The 27,522-nt window shown below is 39.8% G+C and overlaps 1 pseudogene; it reads left to right on the forward strand.

The window, feature by feature from the left end:
- The window catches only part of LOC110718066, an 87,079-nt pseudogene that overhangs the window by 4,596 nt on the left and 54,961 nt on the right, over positions 1–27,522 (forward strand).

Genomic DNA, 27,522 nt, shown 5'->3' on the forward strand with positions numbered 1-27,522 from the left:
AGTCTTGTGGATACTTGTTAGAATCGTCTCAACGAATAGTTTATTAATATTCAATTGTTATACTTATTGATAATTAAAGATATTATCCGTCAAGGTTTTGCATTGGCATATGTGCACAAGCGAAACATTTCACTTATTTAAATATATAGAAAATACTAATTTAGGAATGCAGGACAAAATCATGCGTGATCACTGTAATTTATGTTAATTGTACATTAATAATTGGAAAAATTGTTACGAACTACACGCTTAACAAGTCAAATTGTCAACAACTACTCGCTAAATATTTTTATCAAAAAAACTACCTCCTAAATTTAAAAAGTTTGGATAACACTACCCATTTCCATTTTTCCACAACTAAATCCGGTGTGTGGGACCCACTGGTTCAATTCCCTCCAAAAAAAAAATCTCACTCTCGTATATATTCACCCCACCTCCCCTGCTTCCCAAAAACGCAACCTAAAAAATCAAATCTCTCTGAAAATCCCTAATTGAAAAAGTGAAAACAACTTGGGTCTGCAATTCACAGGCATGTACTATTTTTTTATTTCATTAATTATATATTTTGATTCTATTGTTTAAATTAGAGAATTAGGGTTCTTACAAATTGGGAGTATTTCGAAATTGGGGGAATTTGTTAATTATTATTGTAATTGGGTAAGTTAGGGTTATGAATAAACTATTAATGGCTTCTGAATTGCGTCAAAATTTCTCAATTGTAGAATATCAAACTCTTCTTTTCATTCAGCTCAACCATACCCAAGCAAATGCTATTGTAGAATTCCTCCAAAAATGGTGACATCTTGGACAATTACTACCTCGAGAAGGAGGTTTGTTGCATTTAAGTTCTATGATGCTGCAACTGAAAGACGTGGGTGCAATCTGGAAGTTTGAAATTGAATATCTTTGCTGTGTAAGAAAGAGAATGAAGGAAAAATAAAGAAGGAAAGAGATTGAAGGAAAGAGATGAGGGAGAAAGATAATGATGGTGGTCCTGTTGAAGTAGAAATCAAGGGAAGGACAGAAAAAATAATGACAAAGGGAGAAGTAGTTGGAGCAGTAAATGAAGATAAGGGCATAATTGTAATTGCATCATGTTTTTTTTGGAGGGAAATGAACAAGTGAGCCCCCCTCGTCGGAATAAGTTGCTGGAAAATGGAAATAGATAATGCTACCCAAACTTTTTAAATTTAGGGGGTAGCTTTTTGATAAAACTCTTTAGCGAGTAGTTGTTTACAATTTTTCCTTAATAATTCTACTTTTTGCTCTCTTATCTAATGCCCTAGGAATGCTCGTTAGCTTTTGCATAAGAAAAATTTACAAAATATTGACTAAAATATTTAATACATAAAAGATGATTTTTATTTCCAACAGGTAGCAACCAAATATGCCACAGCGCCACAAAGTTGGTGTGCCCTGATGGAGAAGATGGTCTAGTAATAAGCACAGAAATTCTCAACAAGATTATAAACGTCAACATGTTAGAAGAAACTATGACTGTAGAAAGCGGCATGACGCTGAAGCAGCTGATAGACGAGCTGAGGCGGCCAAGGTGAACTTAGCATTGCCCAATTCGCCTTATTGGGCAGGTGTAACTGTCGGGGGAATGCTCGGAACGGGTGCTCATGGAAGCTCCCTAAGCTATGGGGTCGTGGAAGCGCGGTTCATGACTACGTTGTTAGCCTTAAGATTATAGTCCTGGCAAACGTAATGACGGTTATGTTAAAGTTCGGACGCTTAATGTTGGTGATGAAGACCTTGATGCAGCAAAGGCTTCACTTGGTGTTCTTGGTGTCATCTCACAGGTATATATGTTTGCACAACTTAATCTTCTATTGGACTTGATTTATCTCTGTAAATCTACTTTGAGTAACTTTTATGATTTATAGATAAGAAAAATAGGTTCTTAAACTGTCTAATATAATTATTTTACCAAACATCTAATGTAAACTACTTTATTAATTCAGCACTTTATCAAGTTTAGCTACTACCATACATTATTAATTTCAGTTAACTAATCAATTTCAGATCCTTTTTATGTATCATATATTTATTTTTTTGATGAAATTTTATTTATCATATATCAATGAACATAGCTTAAAAATGTGTTTATACAAGTATTAGTTATAAATAAGAACAAATAATATTGAATTGATTTGTGTTAAATAATGGAGTACGTACTTCGGTCATTCATACTATAAAACAAGTGGAAAAATAAAATAACAATAAATATATATAAGAGATCAGATAATATGTTAAACTGGAGTTTGGGAGAATATTGAGTTACCTTTCATTGATTATTATCAAGGTTTATATAATACAATCAAGGGAGACCTAACCAAAGATAGATTAGGAAATTAGGAAAAGATAAATACTAAAGATTATATCTACCATAATTATATCTAAATATATCCTATTACCCCCCCTCAAGTTGGAGCATGACAATCATAAATGCCCAACTTGGAAACAAGATTATCAAACAGAGTTTTGCCAAGTGGCTTGGTGAAAATATCTGCTAACTGCGAACTAGTGGACACGTGTTGTGGAGTTATAAGTCCTTCCTTGATAGCATCACGAATGAAATGGCAATCTACTTCAATATGCTTAGTTCGTTCATGAAACACCGGATTCTTTGCTATATGTAACGCAGATTGATTGTCACAAAACAACGGGATCGCTTTTTGATGATGAATACCCATACTTAACAATAAGGCTTTTAGCCACTTCAACTCACATGTGATCGCCGACATAGACCTGTATTCTGCTTCAGTAGACGATTTTGAGACCGTATCCTGTTTCTTAGTTTCCAAGATATCGGGGATTGACCCAAGAACACTAACCATCCTGTTAGAGAACGCCGTGTGAGAGGACAGGCTGCCCAATCCGAATCACACCATCCTTCCATGTTAGATCACTGTCGGAGCGTAACAAAATTCCCTAACCTGGAGTCCCTTTCAAATAACGAACAACTCTCAAAGCGGCCTCCCAATGGTCTACACGTGGAGCTTGCATGAATTGGGAAAGAATATGTACTGAATAAGCTAAGTCAGGTCTCGTCACAGCGAGGTAGATAAGACGCCCCACCAAGCGTCGATACGATTCTGGATCTTTTAATAGATCGCTAGTGGAGAGAGCTAGTTTATGATTTTGCTCAATTGGAAAATCACACGGCTTTGCGCTTAGAAGACCTGTTTCAGAGATAATATCCAAAGTATATTTTCTTTGACATAAGAATAACCCTAAAGAGCTCCGAGCGACCTTGATCCATAGAAAATATTTTAGGGGACCAAGGTCTTCATTTTAAAACAATCACTGAGATAGGATTTGAAAATCCTGAGAGCAGCGGAATCGTTACCAGAAATTATAAGATCATCCACATAAACTAAGACATTAATTTGAATTTTGCCGTTAGTGTATGTGAATAAAGAGTAATCGGAGTAAGATTGTAAGAAGCCATACTTTTTCAGGGCAGAAACAAGCTTTGCAAACCAACACCGGGGGGCTTGTTTTAGACCATAGAGGGACTTATGTAGCCAACACACCATGGTAGGATCCGAACATTGGAATCCGGGAGGTAACTTCATGTAGACTTCCTCAGTTAGATCGCCATGTAAGAAAGCATTATGAACATCCATTTGATGAATTTCCCAATTTTTGGAGGCGGCAATAGCGAGAAAGGCTCGAATTGTGGTCATTTTTGCAACTAGAGCAAATGTTTCGTCATAGTCAATGCCGGCCTGTTGGTGATTGCCAAAAACCACGAGTCTAGATTTGAGCCGTTCTATTTCTCCATTTGCCAAATATTTGGTCTTATAGACCCATTGACTACCAAGAGCACGTTTTCCAGGAGGGAGGTGTTCTAGAGTCCACGTTCCATTGTCCTCAAGAGCACGAATTTCTTCTTGCATAGATTTGCGCCAGCCATCATGCCGCATTGCTTCTTTGAATGATTGAGGATCTTTACCCTTAATTAATGCTGCAATAAACTTTTGATAATTCACAGAAAAATTGTCACAATTAATATAATGTGCTAATGGATAAGGAGTACCTGAGGAGTGACAGGAAGGGGAAGAAGTAGGACTTTTAGCAAAAACCGTATGTGTCACATAATCCCGTAATCTGACATTAGGAGTTTTAGATCTCAAACCACGGCCCAAATTAGGAGAGGAAGACCCCCCCTCAACCGTGGACTCGCTAGGCTGAACAGTGGGCCCAACGTGCTGATCTGCTGGTACATCTGGGCTAGACTGAGGTGGGCCGTCAGCTGTAATGTTGGGTGCATGCTGCTGAGAAGTGGAGTGGGCCTCACTCTCAAGCCCACCTGACGCATGTTGCTGAATGGGTGGTTGGGCTTGTCCAATGACCTCTTCTTGTTGGACTGGAACAGATTCTTCATAAATTGGTGTAGCATGGTCATGTGTAATTTGGGCAAAATCATCATGAACTATATGGTCCGAGTGTGAATGTATATGAGTATTAGCAACATTTGGACTTTCAAAAGGGAAGACATCCTCTACAAATTTCACATCCCGAGAAACAAAAAAATCCTTTGTATCTAAGTCGTACAACCTCCAACCCTTTTTTCCATACGGATAACCCACAAAGACACGCTTTCTACTACGACTGGAAAATTTATCCCCTTTAGTGTGTTGATTGTGTGCAAAGCATAAACAACCAAAGGTTCTAAGAGTGTCAAAAGAAGGTACTTTGTTAAACAATATTTCAAAAGGGGTTTTATTATTCAATAATGGGGACAGGGTTCGATTTATCAAATGAGCAGCCGTAAGAACACATTCTCCCCAAAAATATATAGGCAGTTTAGCTTGGAAACGTAAAGCCCTCCCAACGTTTGAAATGTGTTTATGTTTTCGTTCCACCCTCCCGTTTTGTTGAGGAGTACCAACGCAGGAGGTTTGAAATAAGATTCCCGTGGCATTGAAATATTCAAGCAAGCAATTAAATTCGGTTCCATTATCACTTTGAACTACTTTAATTTTTTGAGAAAATTGCCTATCAACCATGACAACAAAAATCATAAAAATGCGAAAAACTTCTAGTTTATCCACCAACAGATAAGTCCAAACGGCTCTAGAAAAGTCATCAACAATGGTTAAAAAATAACGAGCCCCACAAGACGATGTATGACGGTATGGACCCCACAAGTCACAATGTATTTTCTCAAAAGTTCTAGAGGCTTTATTATTACTTAAAGGAAATTTAGTTCTCGGATGCTTAGCGTACATACATATATCACAAGCAATGTCTAAATGATCTTTATTACTACTAAGATGAGGAAGCAATTTAACCGCTTTTTCAGAGGGATGTCCGAGACGTCGGTGCCATAGTTCCAAGGTTGATGAAGCTCCTATCCGTGACACAAAAGGCGGTTTGCTAAAATAGTAGAGTCCATCTTTCTTAATTCCCGTTCCAATCAGCTCCGTCGTTTGGTCCTGTATCACACAACCATTAGAGTCAAATTGGACAATAGTTCGTAAATCATCATTAAGTTTAGAGACAGAGAGTAAATTGAAATTCAAATTAGGAACATATAGAACCCCAGTAAGAGTTATATTATCTGTCAAGAAGATAGATCCCATTAAAGTAGCAACTAATTTATCACCATTTGGCAACCCAATCGGGCAATTGAATTTTTCGGTATCAAACAACCAAGAAATTTGACCTGTAACGTGATGAGTAGCACCTGTATCAAGAATCCAAGCCGAAGTATCAAACTTACCGGTCAAGCGATTTTCTGGGATTTGGGAATTACCGACTAGGCCTGAAATTGCCTTCCTACTCGGGAGTAAATAGAGATTCTGAAGAGGAAACGGTGGAAGATGGTGGGCTGGTTACTGCATTTGCACGAGCATTAGAAGTCCCACGTCCTTGGGCCTGCCTCTTAGTATTGGGCTTACCCACCAATTCAAAACATACAGAGGCTGGGTGTCCAAGTTTCTTGCAATGTGAGCACATAACAACCATCCAGCATTTAGAAGTTTCATGATTCGTTCTTCGACACTTTGCACAGGGCACCTTCTCACCAACACGGCCACGCCCCTGCGTCACGGAGGTCCCCTGCACGGACGGCGACGACTCTGCCCCTGCACGGACGGCGAAGCCAACGGCGTCGGAGGTTTGCGATGAATGTTCGATTTTGGTTGAATTGCGCACTCGTTCTTCCTGGACCAACAAATGGTATACTCTATCAAGATTAGGGAGGGGATCTTGGGATAAAATCTGGGTTGTCAAACCAGAATAAAGATCCGAGTTCAATCCCATTAGGAATTCGTGTAAACGACCTTGAGAACGACGATCTTCGTGTTGAGTTCCGGCGGTACACGAAGAACAACAATTGCAAGAAATAATAGGTTCGTGTCTATCCAATTCCTGCCATAAGGTATGCAATCGACCATAATAATCTGAAATTGACATTGTTTTTTATTGTTCACATCTTGCAATTAAGGTTCTTAATTGTTGAATTCGTGGTCCATTTGATTGGGAAAATCGCTGTTTGAGATGATCCCAAAGAGGTTTTGCCTCTCTGAATTTCGTTAATGTAGATTTCAAATTTGGATCTATGGTGTTTGTAATCCATGATATGAGCATAGCATTAATAGCCGTCCAATCTGACTTGGTACAGGGTGGAGACGGTGAGATGATTGTACCGTCAAGAAACTCGAATTTTCTTCGGGCCTCTAGAGCAGTTTGAATATCAGCAAACCAAGAATCATAATTGTCTGTTGTAAGGCGAGTCGGAGTGATAAAATCCCCGGGTCGATCCTGTGAACCGAGATAATATGGTGAGTTTGGTTCAATTTTTGAAGGAGGTGGAGGCGGTGGTTGTTCGTCTCCTGCCATGAGGTTTGAATATGACGATTGTCAATATTCTGTTTTCTGTGATTTTTGTGTTTTGTTTGTTTGTTTTTTTTTTTTTTTTTTTTTTTTTGGTTAAAGAAAAACCTGGCTCGATACCATGTTAAACTGGAGTTTGGGAGAATATTGAGTTACCTTTCATTGATTATTATCAAGGTTTATATAATACAATCAAGGGAGACCTAACCAAAGATAGATTAGGAAATTAGGAAAAGATAAATACTAAAGATTATATCTACCATAATTATATCTAAATATATCCTATTATAATAATATGTAATGAACCACAACTAAACACACAAATTTTACGTAGCTTATTTTGTGAAGGTAACCTTTAAGTTGGAACCACTTTTCAAGCGAAACATCACGTTCATGACAAGAAAAGACCATGACTTGGAGGTTGAAGCCATAAAATTTGGGCTCCAACATGAGTTTGCCAATATAGCTTGGCTACCTGCCGAGGGTAAAGCAATATATTGAATTGACAATCGAGTTCCTACCACAACATCCGGAAATGGTGTTTATGACTACTTGGGCTTCCGATCTGTACCACGAGCTCTTATGGAATCTTCTAGAAAAGCAGGTTAAGTATACGAGACCTTCGGTTCACAAGTTTAAATCAAATTTCAAGGAATAATTAGGAATCATTTAAAGTTGGATATGTCCTATTAGGCCTTGTTTGACAATTAGAGCTTAGCAATTACTCTTTTTGTTCCATTTTATTTGCCTTGTATTCCAATTTGAGGCGTCGAAATTGTTCCAATACCTTACTTGACAATTTTCCTAATAACGACATCATTAACAACCCCACTTGTTCCCTTCCCTCTCTATGCTCTATAGAGCAATATAATCAAAAAGAGACGGTGGGAGTACGTTGTTATCTTTTTTTTTTTTTAGCAAGTTAATTTATTGCATTAGTTGATTTGATTAATCGGTCAAATTAGGTGCTTGTGTAAAAATATTGGATGTTGCTAGCTCATTGCTTATTCATTGGGTAAAATGATCATATGAGATTGAAACAATTAATATTGCTAAAATCTTTTATAAAGGGTATCAAATTGCATAAACCTCTTTTCCAAAAAGCTCCTACGATCGAGCTAACCTTTTTCATTAATTCTATTAACGAGTTAACTTATTGGTTCATTACATCATTCAGAGGAGAATCTAGAATCACATGGTTGCAGCAAGTTAAGATGCATATCAGCTAACGCTTCCGTGACACTATTTACTGAGAGTGCATTTAGGCTCACAAATAACGGTAATAGTCTTATGACTCCTACTCTTTTATTTGGTTTTATTTTCTTATCAAGTTGTTGCTTTGGTTATGCAATTGTGAGGATGTCAATTAACTTCGGTAATAGTCTTATGACTCCTAATTACTGAATTTTATTTAGTTATCTTTTTGAAAAGTGAACTGTTATTCGTCGCTCTCAATTTACCATGCATCGCTCTCATATAAAGTTGTCATTTTGCCCTTTTCTTAATTTGGGCTATATAAGGCTCCACCGCTTTGTCACAACGAATCTCGAGCATTTTGAAAAGTTTCCTGAGCACTTTGACCCACCACTTGCTTTAAAAAATTCCCGAGCCCCAAAATTTCGAGCCCACCACCAAAAATGTATTTTTTTTTAAAAAAAAATTATGAAGCTTTAGCGACGGGTTTTGGACGATGAACGATGACAACGATTGTACACCGAAGGCATCGTCGGAAGAATCTGTAAGTCGTAGAATGTTAACGCGATTGGAACACAAGAGGGGGGGTGAATTGTGTTAGGAACTTAGTTCCAGTGATTTTGCGGAATTTAAAAACAATTCAAACAAAGACCGAAATTAAAAGAGATGCACATGGGATTTTTACGTAGAAATTTTTTGCGGTGAACAAGAAGAAAAACCACGACCACTTGGGATTTACTAACCGATTTCATTAATTAGGAAATTCCTAAATACAACCTAATATGAACTCGATAAGAACGTTAAGTTCTCAAGAACCTAAACTATCCCAAACGTTACAAAGCTTCTACTCCGAAGCTACAAAACTCAAGGCCTATTACTAAGCCTTTACAAAAGATTACCCAACCTTTTGTTACCCAATTACAACTCAATACTGACTCTATGTGTTTGATGTGATAAACTAAGCAATTGGAACTAGTGATTTGCTTCTTAAAAACAGTAAAGAATTTTTCTTATTAGCTCTCTGTTTTTCAGTCAATTTCGTACATTAAAATTGAAGTTGGAAAGTCTTTTTATAGTTCCAAAAATAACTGCTTTAACACCCACGTACAACACTTTCCATGACTTGAGAAAGTGCTCCTAAAATATAGGAACTGCTCCCTTAATAGTCAAGTTGTGGAGAACATGAATGCAATTAGCTTATATTTAGGAATCAAAAACTGACTTGATTGACTAGGAAAAGGATATTCGTTAAAATAAGATAAGTTTAAAAACGATATTTTATTTAAAAGATAATAACAAATATTTATTTATCAAAAATCTTTTTAAAACATTTTTATCCATAATTTAATATTTTATATTTCTGAAAATCCCCTTTTTTAAAAACACTTTCAGTTTTCTTTTGTTTGAAAAAGACTTCCACCTAGTTCCAATTTACCTTACTCACATAAACACTTACATGAAGACCTAAAATAATAATGCAAATAAATTACGATCTTCATCTCATAACTTAAACTGTCTTGGGCGTTGAAACTTTTCTTCCGTTCTTCATTTTGCACATTAAAAGTGGCCTTGTATGGAGATTAAGGACTTCCCTTGTTCCTAATTGCCGGAACCTGTTCTACTCAAATAGAACGTGCCTAAAAACCTGCATACTTAACACACCTTCATTAAACCAAGATTGCTTGTCATCACCAAAACCATAGAGGTCAACAATATTCCCCCTTTTTGGTGATGACAAACTTTGCAAGATTAACAAAGAAATGAAATCAAAATGAAGTAAGGATAGAAAGTTTCCAATTAAATATTTTACTAATTTAAATTAAGTAATATTTATTTTTATATTTAAATAATATTTATGTTTATAATACTTACTGCCGTCTAGAAAGCAAAGAAATAACACAATAAGTAGAGAGTTGGAACTCGTTGAGTTGCTTCAAGGCTTGCACATCTTTTCCCCTTTTGGCATCAACAAAAAGACAAAAACAATATGGCAAACCAAATACAGCACCTTACACATGTATAAGGATCAATTAGAGCCTAATATCAAGCAAAGTTCCAAACATGGCATTGTCAATCAAGCAAATATGATATGCACAGTACGTGAACTAATTAAGCAAATTCCAATTATGCAGCAAAAATCAACAGAATGTAGTATCCTGAACATCAGGGACTTGATCATCCTTTAGGGAATAGGTTGTCCCATTCACAACCTTAAGTTGCCAGGCTGACAGAGTGGTATCCTGTATAACATGAGACACTCCCAATTCGAAAGAACTATAGCAACTTAAATCCACATCAAAGCTCTCAAAAACTGTAGTAAGCAAGTTTCCATAACCAACAATAAGGTTTGGAATACAATGATCAAGGTTTTTTATCATGAGAGAGGGAAAATTTATCTGAATTTGGTTCCCTAAGCAGTAGATTAAAGCTGAGTCAAAAAGGTTTGCTTCATTTCTTTTTTGGGTACGAGGGATAATACCTCGGTGTACTACATTAAACAACAATTTCACAAGGGGTGGAAATTTAGACATGACAGTGGTAGTTGAAACAGAAAAATTTCCCCCTACGTAGGTAACAATTTCTTCAACCGTAACTTCTCCAATTGAAATTGTAAATTTATGTTTAATGTACTCATCAAAGCCAGAGTTTTAAACATCAAATAGTTGTGAAAGATAATAAGCATCAAAGCAAATTGCAGTTCCATTCACTAAACTATTACACACACCATCTTTGCAAGAAAAAGTTCGAATAAACTCAGAAAGCGCATCAGGGTAAATTGGTTTCTTAGCATATTCATCCCATAACAACAGCCATTCTTGATACTCCAATATATTAAATAGTTCAGTGTACTTACTGGAGGAGCACCAATTTATGTCATGGATTGAGTAATTGTGGAAAAGGTTGCTGCTGCCGTCGTTTTGGAAGAGGAAGTGGGGAATATGGATGGCTGGGCTTTGGTCTTGGCGATTTTTCGTGTTGGTGAAAGTGGGTAAAGGGTTTTGGGGTTGCGTCGTTGTGGTGGACGACGGGAGGAAGACGGTGGTTGTTGGGGCTGAACATGGTTTTCGGGTTGTTTGTTGGTGAGGTAGAGGAGTATTGAAACTAGTTTTCACCATTGTTGAAGGTAGAGGTGTGAAGATGGTTTTGAGGATGAGTTATGGAAGATGGACGAATTTGCAGGATGATGGGTAAGGAGGAAGAAGATGCCGTGTATTTTGAGGAGAGAGAAAATCAAATTGGGGATAATTAGGTACGTATGAATGGGTAGGTGAAAGGTAAGTAAGTACTCCATATTACTGTCTAGATACATAGTATTAATTTATTTAGGAAACAAAAGATAAAAATAACAAAACAGAAAAAAGGATGAACTCAAAAAAATATATGTGGGATAAAAGATTGATGTATTATCCTTTTTTTTTTTTTTTTTAATTGATGATTATATGAAAAGATAAGTGAAGAATGAAACAGAACGATATATATATTTGCCACACACAAAAAGATTGGAATTCAGAACAAGTCAACATGCTTATATATTGTAGCTTACGTAAATGCATACACATATTCACAAGATACGATCATGCATGAGGGTCATCCACCTGATAATGCTCTAAATATGTTTTCACACAATAATTGCACTTGATGTTGCCATATGTTAGTCTAAAAATTTTACCTCAGGAGGGATATTACGTGCAATAAGTGAAGTTTGATCATACCAAGTTCTAATCTCATTTTCTCTTTCTCCCTGCTTAAAGGTTTAGTTAAAATATCTTCAATTTGATTGTCAGTTTGGCAGAATTCTAAATTTATTAAACCTTTCTCAACGTTATCCTTTAAAAAATGATGTCTAATATGAATATGCTTGACTCTTGAATGATGTACTGGATCTTTTGAGATGCAAATGGCACTAGTATTATCACAATAGATAGGAATGCAATCATATTTTATGCCAAAATCTCTTAACTGCTGGTTTATCCAAAGTAAATGAGAGCAACATGCAGCAGCAACTACATACTCAGCCTCGGCAGTGGATAAAGCAACAGTATTTTGTTTCTTGGAACTCCAAGAAACCATGCATGGACCAAGAAATTGAACCATACCTGATGTACTCTTTCGGTTTACCAAGTCTCCAGCATAATCGGCATCGGCATATCCTCTTAGATCAAACGTGTCACATCTAGGATAGAACAAACATAAATCGTCTGTTCCTTTAAGATACCTGAGTATTCTCTTCACAGCAGTAAGATGAGATTCCTTGGGATTTGATTGGAACCTTGCACATAGACCTACACTAAATGCAATATCAGGTCTACTGGCTGTTAAATATAATAGTGAGCCAATCATCCCTCGGTATCTTGTTTGATCCACACTTTTGCCATGGGGATCTTCATCTAAACGAGTTGTTGTACCCATTGGAGTGTGGTTCGTCTTTGCATTGTTGAGCTCATATTTCCTCAGTAGTTCCTTTACATATTTTTGCTGGTGAATCATAGTTCCTTTCTCTGTTTGCTTAATTTGTAGCCCAAGGAAGAAATTGAGTTCCCCCATCATACTCATTTCAAATTCACCATTCATGAGCTCAGCAAAATATTTACACAAAGACTGGTTAGTTGCACCAAAAATTATATCATCCACATAAATTTGTACAACCAAAAAAAGAGTTCCTTTTGATTTTAAAAATAAAGTTTTATCGACATTTCCTCTTTTAAAATCATTTTCTAAAAGGAACTTAGATAACCTTTCATACCATGCCCTTGGAGCTTGCTTTAGCCCATAAAGAGCCTTGTCAAGCTTAAAGACATGATTAGGAAGGTTAAAGTTTTCAAAACCCGGGGGTTGTTCCACATAGACGTCTTCTTGAAGATAACCATTCAAAAATGCACATTTGACATCCATTTGATACAATTTAAAACCCATAAAAGCAGCAAAAACAATTAAAATACAAATAGCTTCTAATCTAGCAACAGGAGCAAAAGTCTCCTCAAAATCAATACCTTCCTGTTGGTTATAGCCTTTGACAACCAACCGAGCTTTGTTCCTTACTATTGTTCCATGCTCATCAAGCTTGTTCCTAAACACCCATGTGAGACCAATTACTTTTCGGTGTTCAGGTCTGGGTTCAAGGTGCCATACCTTGTTCCTTTCAAACTCATTCAGTTCCTCTTACATGGCATTGATCCAATCAGCATCTCCCAAAGCTTCAGTATGATTTTTTGGTTCCAGAATGGATAAGTAGGCATAAAAAGCACAGAAATTTCTGATTTGGGATCTTGTTTGGGTTCCTTTGGCTAAATCACTTATGATTTGGTCAATGGGATGTGATTTTTGGTGTTTCCAAGGTTTGGGTTGGAAATTTTGCAAAGTCACCTGATTTGATCCTTCATCAGTGTTCGTTTGTTGAGATTCATCTACTTGATCCACCACTTGTTCCAAATTTTCTTCAGTGTTTTCGTTTGGGGCAGGTGTTCCTGTGTGCTCTTGTTCTAGTTCCTGTTCTGCTACTTCATTACGTACTACTTTGATGGTAAAGGAACTTCTTCATCTTGGTCAGTGGAACGAATCAGACCAATTTCGAAGTACTCTTGTCCCTGTTCAAGCTCACGTTCCTGCATACTAACTAAAGGGTCAGTTTCATCAAAAATAATATGTACATATTCCTCAACACACATGGTCCTCTTATTATATACTCTATAGGCTTTACTCTTCCTTGCATAACCAAGAAATACTGCTTCATCACTCCTTTCATCAAATTTCCCTATGTTTCTTTTACCAATGTTATGTACAAAGCACTTGCAACCAAATGTTCTAAAGTAAGAAATGTTTGGTTTTCTACCTTTAAACAATTCATAGGGTGTCTTGTTTGTTAGAGGTCTAACCATTACTCTATTAATTATATAGCAGGCAGTGTTAACTGCCTCGGCCCAAAAATTTCTAGGAAGATTGCTAGTTATCAGCATGGTTCTAGCCATGTCTTCCAAAGTTCTATTCTTTCTTTCCACTACTCCATTTTGTTGTGGAGTTCTTGGGGCTGAGAAGTTGTGATTCATGCCTTGATCCCTGCAAAACTCATCAAACTTTGAGTTCTCAAATTCAGTTCCATGGCCAGATCTTAAATTTATTAATTGATAACCACTTGTCCTTTGAACTAGTTTAGCAAAATTTACAAATTCATCAAAGGTTTCATCTTTACTAGATAAAAATATTACCCATGTAAAACTGGAGAAGTCATTAACAATAACCAAGACATACTTTTTCCCACTACGACTTTGAATCCTCATTGGGCCACAAAGATCCATGTGAATGAGTTCCAAAGGTTTTATAGAACTAACCATTTTCTTACTTTTTAAAGAGGCCCTGATGTGCTTTCCTTTCACACATGCAGAACAAACTTTGTCACTTTGGAACTTGACTGATGGAAGACCTTCAATCAGTCCTTGTGATTTTAGTTTGTTGATGAGTGAAATATTAGCATGTCCAAAACTTTTATGCCACAGTAGTGGGTCATCCTCAATAACACTTAGGCAAGTTAAATTGTTCCTTGGAACTGTATCAAGATCCACAACATATGTGTTCCCTTTACGAGTTCCTTCCAAAATAACTTCCCTACAGTCATTATTCAAGATTTTACAGGAGTTAGAAGTAAAACTTACAGAGTTGCCTTTATCACAAAATTGTGAAATACGTAGCAGATTGTGTTTGAGTCCCTCGACTAAGAATACATTGTCAATTGAATTGGAACTTGACTTTCCTACTTTGCCAATTGCGATTATCTCGACTTTCATATTGTCTCCAAAAGTCACAGTTCCACCATAGTAGGTCTTCAGTGAGAGAAATTTAGATTTGTCTCCTGTCATGTGTTTGGAACAACCACTGTCGAGGTACCAAGTGTTGTTCCCCCTCACTGCGACCTGCGAGAAGAAATTAGCTGTTAGTTTCAAGAACTCGGGTTTCCTCGAGTTCCTTTCTTTCAGCATTTTTCTCAATCCACGTTAGTTTTGCAGTATTTTCATTTTTATGCAGCTGCTTGTTCCTTTTGGAGCAAGCTTCACTTAAATGACCTGTACTACCACAGAAGGAGCATAGTTTCTTGCTAGGAAGATCTACATATTTGTTCTTTTTAGGATTCTTCTTCCTACTTATGAAACCTATTCCTTCTTTTCTTTTAGCTTGAGCATCAGAAATCCATTTGGGAGTAGGTATTGGTTTAGCATTTCTGTGCGCATTTGCTAAGGCAAGTTCCTTTTCTAATTTTGCCTTTTGTTCCTTAACAGTGGTAAGGTCATTACCTAATTTTTCTAGATCAGCATTAAAAATACTCATGTTGGTCTCAATGGTGCTCTTAGAGTCTAAGTTAGTACAAAACAGTTTAGATTGACTGAGTTCCACCTTAAGCATGATATTTTCATTTTTGACGTGTTCAAAGGATTCTTTAAGCTTAGTGTTTCTATATAACAATTCAAAGAATCTTTCTTGAACATCAGACCTAGTTCCATTTAGGTAGTTGATGTGGTTCTGACTGATTAAACGAGCTTTATCACTATGTTCCTTTAATATGCTTATTTTTCTAAAGTCTTCCAATGTTTCTAACAATAATTCAATCAGTTTATCTTTAGATAAAGTACGAAGGGTTTTGGAACTTACCTCGATGTTTGGAACTTGTTCCTTTTCTTTGGTTTTGGCCATCAAACAGAGATTTGCCGTTTCCTCATTTTGTTCCACATCGTCTTCTGATTTAGAATCACTACCCCAGGTTGCAATCATTGCCTTGCGGTAGTCAGATTTTGTAAAGGATGGTTTGTTGTATTTTTCCTTTTGTTGTTCCTTTCCTTTACGCCCATTCTGATTAGTTTCCCACTGAGGGCATTCACGAATAACGTGATCAGAACTTCCACACTTGAAACATCCAGAATTCTGTTTGGAACTCGACATTCTTTGTCCTGGGTTTTTGTCCTTCTGATTTCCGGTTTTATAGTTCTTATAGAACTTTTTAAACCTTCTTACCAGAAGAGTTGCTTCTTCCTCATCAGATTCAGAACTGGCTTGTTGTTCCTCAACCTTAAGAGCAAGTCCACGCCCTTTGGAACTTTCTGTGTTGCTGGTACCAAGGTGCAGTTCATGTGTCATGAGCGAACCTGCCAACTGCTCAATGTTGAATTTTGTGAAATCTTTTGTTTCCTGTAGTGCAGTGACCTTCGTTCTCCATCTCTCATCTTGTGGTAGGCTTCTTAAGATTTTTCGTACCTGTTCATCAATAGGAATGTTCCTACCAAGAGAAACTAACTCATTTGTGATGTTAGTAAAGCGAGTAAACATTTCCTGAATAGATTCTTTAGGATTCATTTCAAAACGTTCATATTTGGACATTAGTATATCTATTTTCGAACGTTTTACTTCATTAGTTCCTTCATGGGTGATTTGAAGTAAATCCCATATTTGTTTTGCAGTCTTGCATCCCATGACTCTGTTATGTTCATGGGGTCCAAGACCACAATGGAGCAATTTTATAGCTTTAGCATTAATCTCCATTTTATCAAAGTCTTCTTTATCAAAATCAGAGATTGGTTTAGGTATTACCTCATTATCTGCATTTGTAGTATTTACCTCATAGTCTCCCACTTCTATCACTCGCCATACTTGATAGTTCTCGGCCTTGATGAAGATTTCCATGCGATTCTTCCAGTAGGTGTAGTACTTGCCGTTGAACATTGGAGGTCTTTGTGTAGAGTAACCCTCTTCTAATTTCTCGGAAAGTGTCCATCTTCGATTGGAACTTTGTCTCAACAGGGTTGCCTGTTCCTTTTGAGAACCTGCTCTGATACCAATTGTTAACGCGATTGGAACACAAGAGGGGGGGGGGGGGTGAATTGTGTTAGGAACTTAGTTCCAGTGATTTTGCGGAATTTAAAAACAATTCAAACAAAGACCGAAATTAAAAGAGATGCACAAGGGATTTTTACGTGGAAACTTTTTGCGGTGATCAAGAAGAAAAAGAACGTTAAGTTCTCAAGAACCTAAACTATCCCAAACGTTACAAAGCTTCTACTCCGAAGCTACAAAACTCAAGGCCTATTACTAAGCCTTTACAAAAGATTACCCAACCTTTTGTTACCCAAGTACAACTCAATACTAACTCTATGTGTTTGATGTGATAAACTAAGCAATTGGAACTAGTGATTTGCTTCTTAAAAACAGTAAAGAATTTTTCTTATTAGCTCTCTGTTTTTCAGTCAATTTCGTACATTAAAATTGAAGTTGGAAAGTCTTTTTATAGTTCCAAAAATAACTGCTTTAACACCCACGTACAACACTTTCCATGACTTGAGAAAGTGCTCCTAAAATATAGGAACTGCTCCCTTAATAGTCAAGTTGTGGAGAACATGAATGCAGTTAGCTTATATTTAGGAATCAAAAACTGACTTGATTGACTAGGAAAAGGATATTCTTTAAAATAAGATAAGTTTATAAAAGATATTTTATTTAAAAGATAATAACAAATATTTATTTATCAAAAATCTTTTTAAAACATCTTTATCCATAATTTACTATTTTATATTTCTGAAAATCCCCTTTTTTAAAAACACTTTCAGTTTTCTTTTGTTTTAAAAAGACTTCCACCTAGTTCCAATTTACCTTACTCACATAAACACTTACATGAAAACCTAAAATAATAATGCAAATAAATTACGATCTTCATCTCATAACTTAAACTGTCTTGGGCGTTGAAACTTTTCTTCCGTTCTTCATTTTGCACATTAAAAGTGGCCTTGTATGGAGATTAAGGACTTCCCTTGTTCCTAATTGCCAGAACCTGTTCTACTCAACTAGAACGTGCCTAAAATCCTGCATACTTAACATACCTTCATTAAACCAAGATTGCTTGTCATCACCAAAACCATAGAGGTCAACATAGAATTTATTTATTTTTTTCCGTACAGGGGACTTCCGCCAAGAAAATTCGCATCCTCCATGGAGGATCCACCCAAGATTCCGGATCCGCCATGGAAGATCCGGAAATTCCAGGCGGATGTATACCGTGGAGGATCCGGATGTTCTGGCTGGAAGTACCCTGAACAGATTTTTTATTTTTTTTTATTTATGTTATTGTTTATTAATATTAATATTATTTTTATTATTAGTGTTATTACGGTTATTATTATGATTATGATTATTATTATTATGATTATGATTATTATTATGATTATGATTATTATTATTATTATTATTATTATTATTATTATTATGATTATGATTATGATTATTATTATTACGAATATGATTATTATTATTATTATGATTATTAATATTTTTATTATTATTATTTTTGTATGTTAGTGATTATTATTATTATTATGTGTTATTATTATTTTTATTTCTATGATTATTATTATTATTATTACGATTATTATTATTATTATTATTGTTGTTGTTGTTGTTGTTGTTGTTGTTGTTTTAAAAATATTTGTTATTAATATTATAATTAAAATAATAATATTGGAGTGTTTTGTGTGTTTTATTTTATTTTTATAGGATTCGGAGTTCGAAGACGGCGGTGACGATGTGAATTATAGCGTGAATTTTGTCACAGACACGTTTTTTCCAACGTTTGATGATGCAGTTAAAAGGGCGGATGCTGTTGCCATAAATTTGGGATATATTTTGGTTAAATCGTCTTACAACAAAAGCAGAGATGGTCAACCATATCGATATTTGAGATGTGATCGGGGACAAAAGAGCAAGCCGAGAGTTCTTGAGAACGCAATTCTGAAGGACACAAAAACCAAAGCTAATGGTTGTCCTTTCTACGTCAAGATATATTATGAGTTCATCACCGATAGTTGGAAGATCCGAGAAAAAAATGATGCAATTGAGACCCATAACCATGCAATGATTGTGTATCAAGAGGGTCATCGTAAAATTAGTGGCTTGAGCCCGGATGCGAAGAAGGTTGTGCGTGACATGACAAAGTCTAAGGTTTCCTCGCGTAACATCATGGCGACTATTGCAGAGCAATTTCCGGATGATCATCCAAACATCAGACATATTTACAATTGCCAGAATGACTTGAGAATGGAGATATCTGATGGGAGAGGAGATGTTCAGCAATTTCTTCATTTGGCGAGACAGAGCCAGTATATTTACTAGGTCATGTATGATAATCTCGACGTTCTACAACATGCGTTTATGGTGCACCCAATCACGGTAAACATACTACGCACGTACCCACAAGTGATCGGTATGGATTCGACTTATAAGACCAACCGATACGGGATGCCGTTATTTGAGATAGTTGGTGTGACACCGACAAATTAGAATTTCCTCGTCGGTTATGTGTTCATGCGCAACGAGTGCACGACAAGCTATCGGTGGGTTTTGCAGAGATTAAGAGAGTTGATTGGGTATGATAAGGAACCATCGATATTTTTGACAGACCGTGAGCTTGGCCTCTGTACGACATTGAGAAAGTGTTTCCAGGGACGTCGCATTTACTTTGTCGATGGCACATTAACAAAGATGTGGAGGCTCGGGTCACTGATATGTTAAAAAACAAGAGGATCGGTGCGAGTTTCAAAAACGGCAAATTGAAACGTATCGTGGATGCTGCAACCGAGGCGGATTATTATGCTGCTGTAGATACAATGTAAGCTCGATGAGCAAGTTATCCGGCAGTGATTAGTTATGTTGAGAGAACATGGCTTTGTCATAAAACCAAATTTGTGACATTCTGGACGAACCAAGTTCTTCACTTAGGTAACACGAGTACTTGCAAAGTCGTGAGCCAACATTCGGCCGTGAAGATGTGGTTTGAATCTTCTACAGGTTCGTTGTTATTATGTTGTAGTTGATGTATTTACTTCGTATTAGTTATTCTAATTATAAATCACAACGGTTTTTTTATAATTTTAATCAACGACAGGTTCTTAGGATACCGTATGAGCCCGAGTACATTGTCATATTGGTAACCAGATCATTGCGATTCGTAATGGTTTGGAGGCGTCTAGGTCAAAGATTGGTGAGAAGTACATACAATTGCCACTGTCACGTATTAACGGTAAGGTGTCTCAGCATTGTTTGAAAGTTCTCGATGACGAGACGAGAAGGATGAGGGAGCTGAGTTACCAGGTGTATGAGCGTTGTGGATGTGCAATGCGTGTGACCCACGGTGTTTCGGGGTTTTCTGATGTCCTGCGGGAGAGTTACAATTCCGAGACTGGAACCGGACGCCTGTACCTGCAAAATAACGGAGACTCCTGGGAGCTCCGCCTCCAACGGTCAAGTTAGTACTTGCTTAAGGAGTAAATAATGCGGAAATTAAAGTGATTAGGTCTCTCTAGGTGAGAGTGTTTAACGCAGGTAATCTGCTTTGTTAGCGAGATCAGCCGGTTATTACTGTGTGTAATTAATGTGTTTTTTCCGTAATGTTCTCGTAATCCCCCTTAATGAGGATTAAGGGAGGTATTTATAACCTTGGGAAACGTGCCCATCCTAGGTTTAGGTTAACCTAGGGCCGGTTGGGCTTCCCTAGGAAGTTGGGCCTGGGTGGCCGGTTTCTCCATTAGGCATGGAGTATGTCACATGTGATGACATAATAGGTCCAAGGTGGACGAATAAGCGCGTGCCACGTGGAAAGCCCTGACAGTTCCAACTGGGGGGACACTTGGCAGGACCTGATTGGTCCACGTGGCGCATTCCGATTGGTGGGAGCAAAATCCCCTAATCATTTGCCCCTCACAGGTGGCACGTGATTGGTCACGTGTTACCTGTGACAGGTGTCGCACTGTAACAGGCAGCGACCTTCTACAGGTGTCAGTCGGCCAAAGGACGAGAGATTTTCCCGCCCAAATTTTGAATTCTGAAAGTGACCCTTTGCCTTCTCACTTCGCCTATATAAGGGAGAGTTGTCTTGAGTCATTTTCACACTTTGAGAACTTTTTGAGAACATTCGGACCCCTGAACTTGCTCTGACATTTCGGACCTTTTCTGCCTACCGCCTGTTCTGACAAGCCAACTGCACAGGATTTTCAGAACTTCATCAACCGTCACTCGTTCAGGTAACTGTCAGTTCTCTTACTCTTAATTTTCTTTTTATTTTTTGAAATGGCACCACGGAAGCACACGACACGACCTAGGTTAGTGATCAGCCGGTCACCGGGGACGGCTGAATCTAGGACTAGGAGTGCCGCCTGCCCTTTTCCGGACCCATCTTTGCCCTTTATACAAAGTCCGACTGTATCTGTGTCTATGCAGAGCAGGATGGCCAGAACGAAAAAGACAGCTAGGATCTCAAATTCAGACGGCTCCTCCCACAGGGTGCCGCTTAGTGAAACATCTGACCAGGCGCCAGATGTGGAAGTGAAACAAGGCAGCCTGAATGCCGGCAATTCTATGGGGGGAGTCATAGTGACCCCTTCCCATTTAACAGTTAACAATTCTGCTCCTTTTCAAAGAGAGGAGGCGGGCCCCTCCGGGAGAGGGGAGGAGTCGTCCTCTTCGGACTCATCAGAGGGCGATTCCGAGTCAAGCTCTTCTGGCCATGCTTCTTTGGGTACAGAAGAGAAAAACATCCGCCTGCAAGAGGCGAGACTTTCTCACGCAGTTGAGAAGGGGGACAATTGGGCGGAGCCATCCGCCTCTTACCGAGAGCTAAATACCCCCTACTACTGCACGGTACCTCGGGGCCGGATCACAGCCATGCAAGAGAAAGTGGAGAGCTTTATTGCAAACCACACCATGGGCCCTGACTATCTAGTGTTTGTGCCGGATCCAGAAGACACAGTCGTCTGGCCGGCTGGTTCCAGTTATGATAGCGCCTGCTTTGGCTGCTACGAGGCGGCCATCAAGGCAGGGCTGCGCTTCCCATTACATCCGGCTGTTCAGCGGATTTTGGATGGGTATGAGTTGGGGTGATGGAAGTTAGCCCCAAACTCCTGGGTCAACGTACTCGGCTATGTGGCCGGGTGCGAACTGCACGGGGTGGAGCCGAGCTTCGAGGCTTTCGCCCATATGAACTATCTCAGCCGGACCCCTAAGACAGGCGGTACCGGCTGGTATCAATTGACAAGCCACAGGGGCTACCTCATGACAAGAGGTAAAGCAAACAAGTGGAAGGACTGGCGGAGCACCTTCCTCATCATTGAGAGTTCAGACATTGAGCTGAACAAGCGCTTCAATAGGTGGAACAGGAATCCGCCTCTTCTTGCAGGCGGCCGTAGCATGCCGCCTGTTCCCCCCCAAGGCTAAGAAAGAGATCCTTGATAAAGGACTCTTTAAAGTAGAGTCGAGGGTCGACTCTACTTCAGGGGTACGAGAGCAAGTACCCCTGCACTGCGTCCCGAGCTTCAAGTGGCTCTATGACGAGTACTTTTTGGCCGCCTGTGGCCTCAGCATTCGGTGCTCAAGAGGTAGTCGGCCTGTCGAATACTTTGTTGTTCCATACATTTCTTGTAATGATTTATTAACTTTGCTGTTTGTTTTTGCAGCTGACGCCATGAGCAAGATCACTGCCTCCAAGACTGCGGCGGCCATGTTGCGGGCCTCTATCATGCAACAAGCTTTAACCGACTCCCCCAAGAAGGGGGCACCCTTGGTGAGCTCCGAACCTTTCACCCTCTTTTTGGAGTGTTTATGCATATACTGACTTTTTTCTTCTTTTTTAGACGGGTGCTCCAAGAGCTTCATCTTCCCAACAGCCGGACCCCAAGGCCCGGAAGACGACTATTGGGAGCTCTCCTGGTTCTGCCAGGAAACATGTGGCGGCTGAGAAACAGCCGGACACTTCTTCTAAAACTCCAACTAGGCCGCCTAGAAGTAAGAAGTTGTCCTTGTAAATTTTAGACTCGCTCCCTTTTTTACTAGGTCTAATCCGTTTATTTATGCTTGATGCAGCCGGCCCTCAGGAGCCTGACTTGGTAGAGATGGCCAAGTCTATGATCAGGGCAGTTCCTCCAGCTGAAAGGGAGGCGGTCAGGGGTGTCGGCACCCTTGACCTTGACGGGATTGTAGGGGTCCTTGCTAAGGTATACTTAGCATATTTTTGAGTATTTGAATTTCTGGACGCCTGTTTTATTTTTTGTTTGGAAACTGACGCCTGTTTCTTTGTACTTAGGCCCTGCTCCGAGTGAACGGCCTTCGCAAGCCGCCTTATCGGAAGAACAAAGAGGTAAAGGCTGCAAAAGCTATGGCCGCCTCTGACTGTGATAAGGCAATGTTTCAAATTGCCCAAAATGAAGTTCTGACCATTGATATTCTTTATTATCAGGCGCAGGCTACCGCCGCTGTTCGGGCTCAGTTAGAGGCGGCCCAGAAGAAGAATGACGAGCTGGAGGCGACCATCACAAATCTCAAGGCCGAGCTGAAACCTCTTCGCCTGAAAATGTACTCTTACGAAGCCTTGGAGAAATCCTTGGCCAACGTAAAGGAACGCCTGGTGACCCAGGGGAAGAGTCTTACTCAGGAGCTCTCGGAAAAGGCCGAGCAAGAGAAGAAGGAGCTGGTCCGGGAGATGATGGAAGACTCCGCTCAAATCCAGCGCATGACTTGGGGCCGCCTCTTCCCCAGTGCCGACTTTGCCTCTTGGGAAAGAACGTACCGCCAGTGTTCTGATACTTATAATCAAGAGATCCTGGCGGCTGCTGAGGAAGAGGCGTTGGAAGAAGCGTTGGAGGAGGAGGAGCCGGTAGTGGCGCTTGTGCCGCTTGGGGGTAAGGCATCAAAAAAGGATGCAGCTGAAGCCGAGTCCAGCAAGAAGAGTGCTGACCAGGCGGAAGCTGCTAATATTGAAGATCTGCCCCCTTCTTAAGCTTTATGTATTCTTTCCACGGCCTGCGTGCCGTTTGTTTTGTATTTACCCGGCCAGGGGGCCGGGGCTTTGAATATTTTGCCGGTCTTTGATGACCGGCTTCTTTTTAATGAATTTTTGTTTTGCCTCAAATTTGTCTAAGTATTCCATATTCTAATATCCAATTGTTCACTAGACCGACTGTTTTGCATGGCCGATAGTCGCAGACAGGTACGGATAGTTAGTCACGCCGCCTATGTTCCCTGGACGACTGGTTGTCTGTTTCCAGGATAGACGATCAGTCGGCCATTTATCCAATCGGCATTCAAACTATTTTGTCTGGATCCTTTTTAGGCAGGCGGTCTTGTCATTTGTAAATTTAACCAAGTAGGAAAGTGGTCTGACCAAGTAAACATGAGTATTACCTAGTCGCCAAGGAACTGAGTAGTAGAGATAACAAGCGGCGGGTACCGGTTGTTTCCCTTTATTCGCCAATATTTGTTGGCTTTTAACTCGTAATTTGTTAACTTAGCAGGAGTAGTGGTTGAGAGCCCCTGTTTGCTAAAAACAAGCGGACGACTCATACCTTTTAGGCTCCATACTAAGTTTGAGGGAGTGACTATAAGTTAACATAAGAGTTACTTAGTCTCCGTCACACTAGATTGAGTAGTAGAGGTACCAGGCGGCGGAGGCCGGCTGGTCCCCTTGATTCGCCAATGTTTGTTGGCTATTAACTCAATAGGTTACCTAGTAGGAATAGGGGTTTGAGTGCCCCTGTTTGCCAAAAAACAGGCGGTCTACTCAAACCTTTTAGGTTCCATACCAAATTTGAGGGAGTGACTATGAGTTAACGTTGGAGTTACTTAGTCGCCGTCACTCTTGCTTGAGAAGTAGAGGTACCAGGCGGCGGAGGCCGGCTAGACCCCTTGATTCGCCAATGTTTGTTGGCTATTAACTCAAGAGGTACCCCTGCATTTATCCCAAGTAATACAGGCGGTCATCTGACTCAGATGTCAACTGCTACCACTGGTTTGGTTAGTGATAGAGTTATCCTTGTCTCAAAAACGGCTACGTGGTTGCCCTTAGGGGCAGTCGTATAGGTGCCGTGTAATTAGTTTATAGAGCAATGTTCCACCCAAAAGGGAGCTGCTCTCTGCGACGAATTTCATCCGGAGGGATGCCGTCGGACGCCTGCTATGATGTTGGGACAGGTCGTATTAGTTTTGTAGATTTGATCAGTTGGCTTGGCGCCTGGTCTGATCATTCGGCCTGTGGCCTTAGTTAGTTCTTGGTGAACGTAGGTGCTAAGTAAAAGGAGGGTAGCCGCCTGTTAGGCACAGGGTCAGCCAAGCCCTAATCTTTTTAGCTAAGTATTAGGGGGGTGGCTATGTGTTTGGAACCAGTCGGCCGTCTTCCTATGGAGAGTAGCCGACTATATGTCCAGACGACATGCCCCTATTGTGAGTAAAGTACTCAATGGAGAGTAGCCGACTGTAAAGGTACAGACAGCATGCCCCTCTGAAGAGAGTAAAAATACTCAATGGAGAGTAGCCGACTGTAAAGGTACAGACGGCATGCCCCTCTGAAGAGAAAATTAAACATGGAGAGTAGCCGACTGTTTGTTAGTAGGCGTGCCCCTCTTAGTACAAAATTGAATAGTAAGTGCAAACTTTTATTAAGTAGCTCTTGACTATTTACATCATTCAAAAGAAATATTTCTTAAGATTATCTACATTCCAAGTTCGAGGCAACGGTTGTCCATATGGTGTTTCCAGACGGTAGGTACCGTCCCTCACTTCCTCATAGATTCGGTAGGGTCCTTCCCAGTTGGGAGTTAGTTTGCCAGACTCATTAGCCCTACCAACTGCTTCCATTTTTCTAAGTACAAAGTCCCCTACTTTGAGTGGACGCCTGTGTACTTTTTTGTTGTATGATCTAGTCATTCTCAGGCGATAGATTTCATGGCGCAAAACAGCATTGCCCCTCTTTTCAGGAAGTGAGTCTAATGCAAGGCGCATGGCTTCCCAGTTTGCCTCTTCGTCATATAGCATTACTTGAAGAGTTGGCTCGTAGTGTTCTATTGGAAGAACAGCTTCCGCACCGTAAGTTAGGAGGAATGGAGTTTCTCCAGTCGCCCCTTTCTCAGTCGTCCTAATGGCCCAGAGAACATGTGGTAGTTCATCCGCCCATAGGCCGCCTGCTCGTTCAATCTTTTTCTTGAGACCGTCTGAGATGATTTTATTAAAGGCTTCTACCTGGCCGTTTTCTTGTGGATGGCCAACAGATGCAAAGTAGTTTGCAATTCCTTGGTCACCCAACCAGCTTTTGAGAACAGGCGTCTCAAATTGGGGACCATTATCAAAAACCATAGACATGGGAACCCCGAACCGAGTGATGACATTTTTCTAGATGAATGAAATTACATCCTTCGTCTTGATTCCCTTTACAGCCTCCGCCTCTACCCATTTAGTGAAGTAGTCAACGGCAACAAGTATGTACCTCCTTCCGCCTGTAGCAGGCGTATATGGACCCAGAATGTCCATGCCCCACTTAGCAAACGGTAGTGGGCTGTGAATGGTAGTGAGGTCAGTAGCCGGACGGTGAATTAGTTTGCCAAACCTTTGGCACTTGTCACATTTTTTCACCATCTCCATTGCGTCTGCTTCCAAAGTAGGCCAGAAGTAGCCCTGCCGCCTTGCTCTTTGAGCAAGCGTCCTACCGCCTATATGAGAAGCACAGTAACCAGAGTGAAGATCGTCTAGTATCTCTCGTCCCTTTTCTGGAGTAACACACTTTAAGAAGGGTTGAAGGTACCCCCTTTTGTGAAGTTCTCCTTTTATCATTTCAAAACAGGTGGCTCGTTTTTTCAGTGCTGCCGCCTGTTGATGATCATCCGGCAGTGTACCGTTTGTCAGATATGCCCTGATTGAATCCATCCAGGTTGAGCTTCTGTCTAGGATTCCAATAGGGTTTTCCTCGATGCTTCTCTTCTCCATTACTTCCCAAAAAACAGTTCGAGGAGTATCAGAGGAGGCGGATGATGCTAATTTTGACAGTGCATCCGCCTGGTTGTTTTCTGATCTCGGCACTTGGATCAGATGGAAATCCTCAAGGGAGCCGACTGCTTGTCGGACCGCCTGTAAGTACTTGATCATGGCCGGATGGGTTGCTTCGTATTCGCCATTGTACTGACTCACTATCAATTGTGAATCGGAACAAGCGTCTATTTTTCTTGCCCCTGCCGCCTTGCACATGCGGATCCCGGCTAGTAAAGCTTCATATTCTGCCTCATTGTTTGAAGTCTGAAAACTGAAGCGTAGAGCATACTCGTACATGTCGCCCTCTGGCGACTGACATATGACGCCTGCACCACAACCATTTGAAGTAGAGCTTCCGTCCACATATACCGTCCATACTTGGTCTGGAACTTGAGAGTCAGGAGGACGAGTCATCTCTACAATAAAGTCAGCAAAGGCTTGCCCCTTCACTGCTTTTTTAGGCTCGAAAGTAACTTTGAGGCTCTGTATTTCTATGGCCCATTTGATCATTCGGCCTGACGACTCCATGATGGTAAGTGGCCGCTTGATAGGTTGGTCTGTATACACGACGACTGCATGTGCCAAAAAGTAGGGCTTCAATTTTTTAACAGCCATGAAGAGTGCAAGACCAAATTTCTCCACTAGGGGATACCTCAACTCGGCATT

Source organism: Chenopodium quinoa, unplaced genomic scaffold, assembly GCF_001683475.1.
Source record: "Chenopodium quinoa cultivar QQ74 unplaced genomic scaffold, ASM168347v1, whole genome shotgun sequence".
NCBI classification, from domain to species: domain Eukaryota; kingdom Viridiplantae; phylum Streptophyta; class Magnoliopsida; order Caryophyllales; family Amaranthaceae; genus Chenopodium; species Chenopodium quinoa.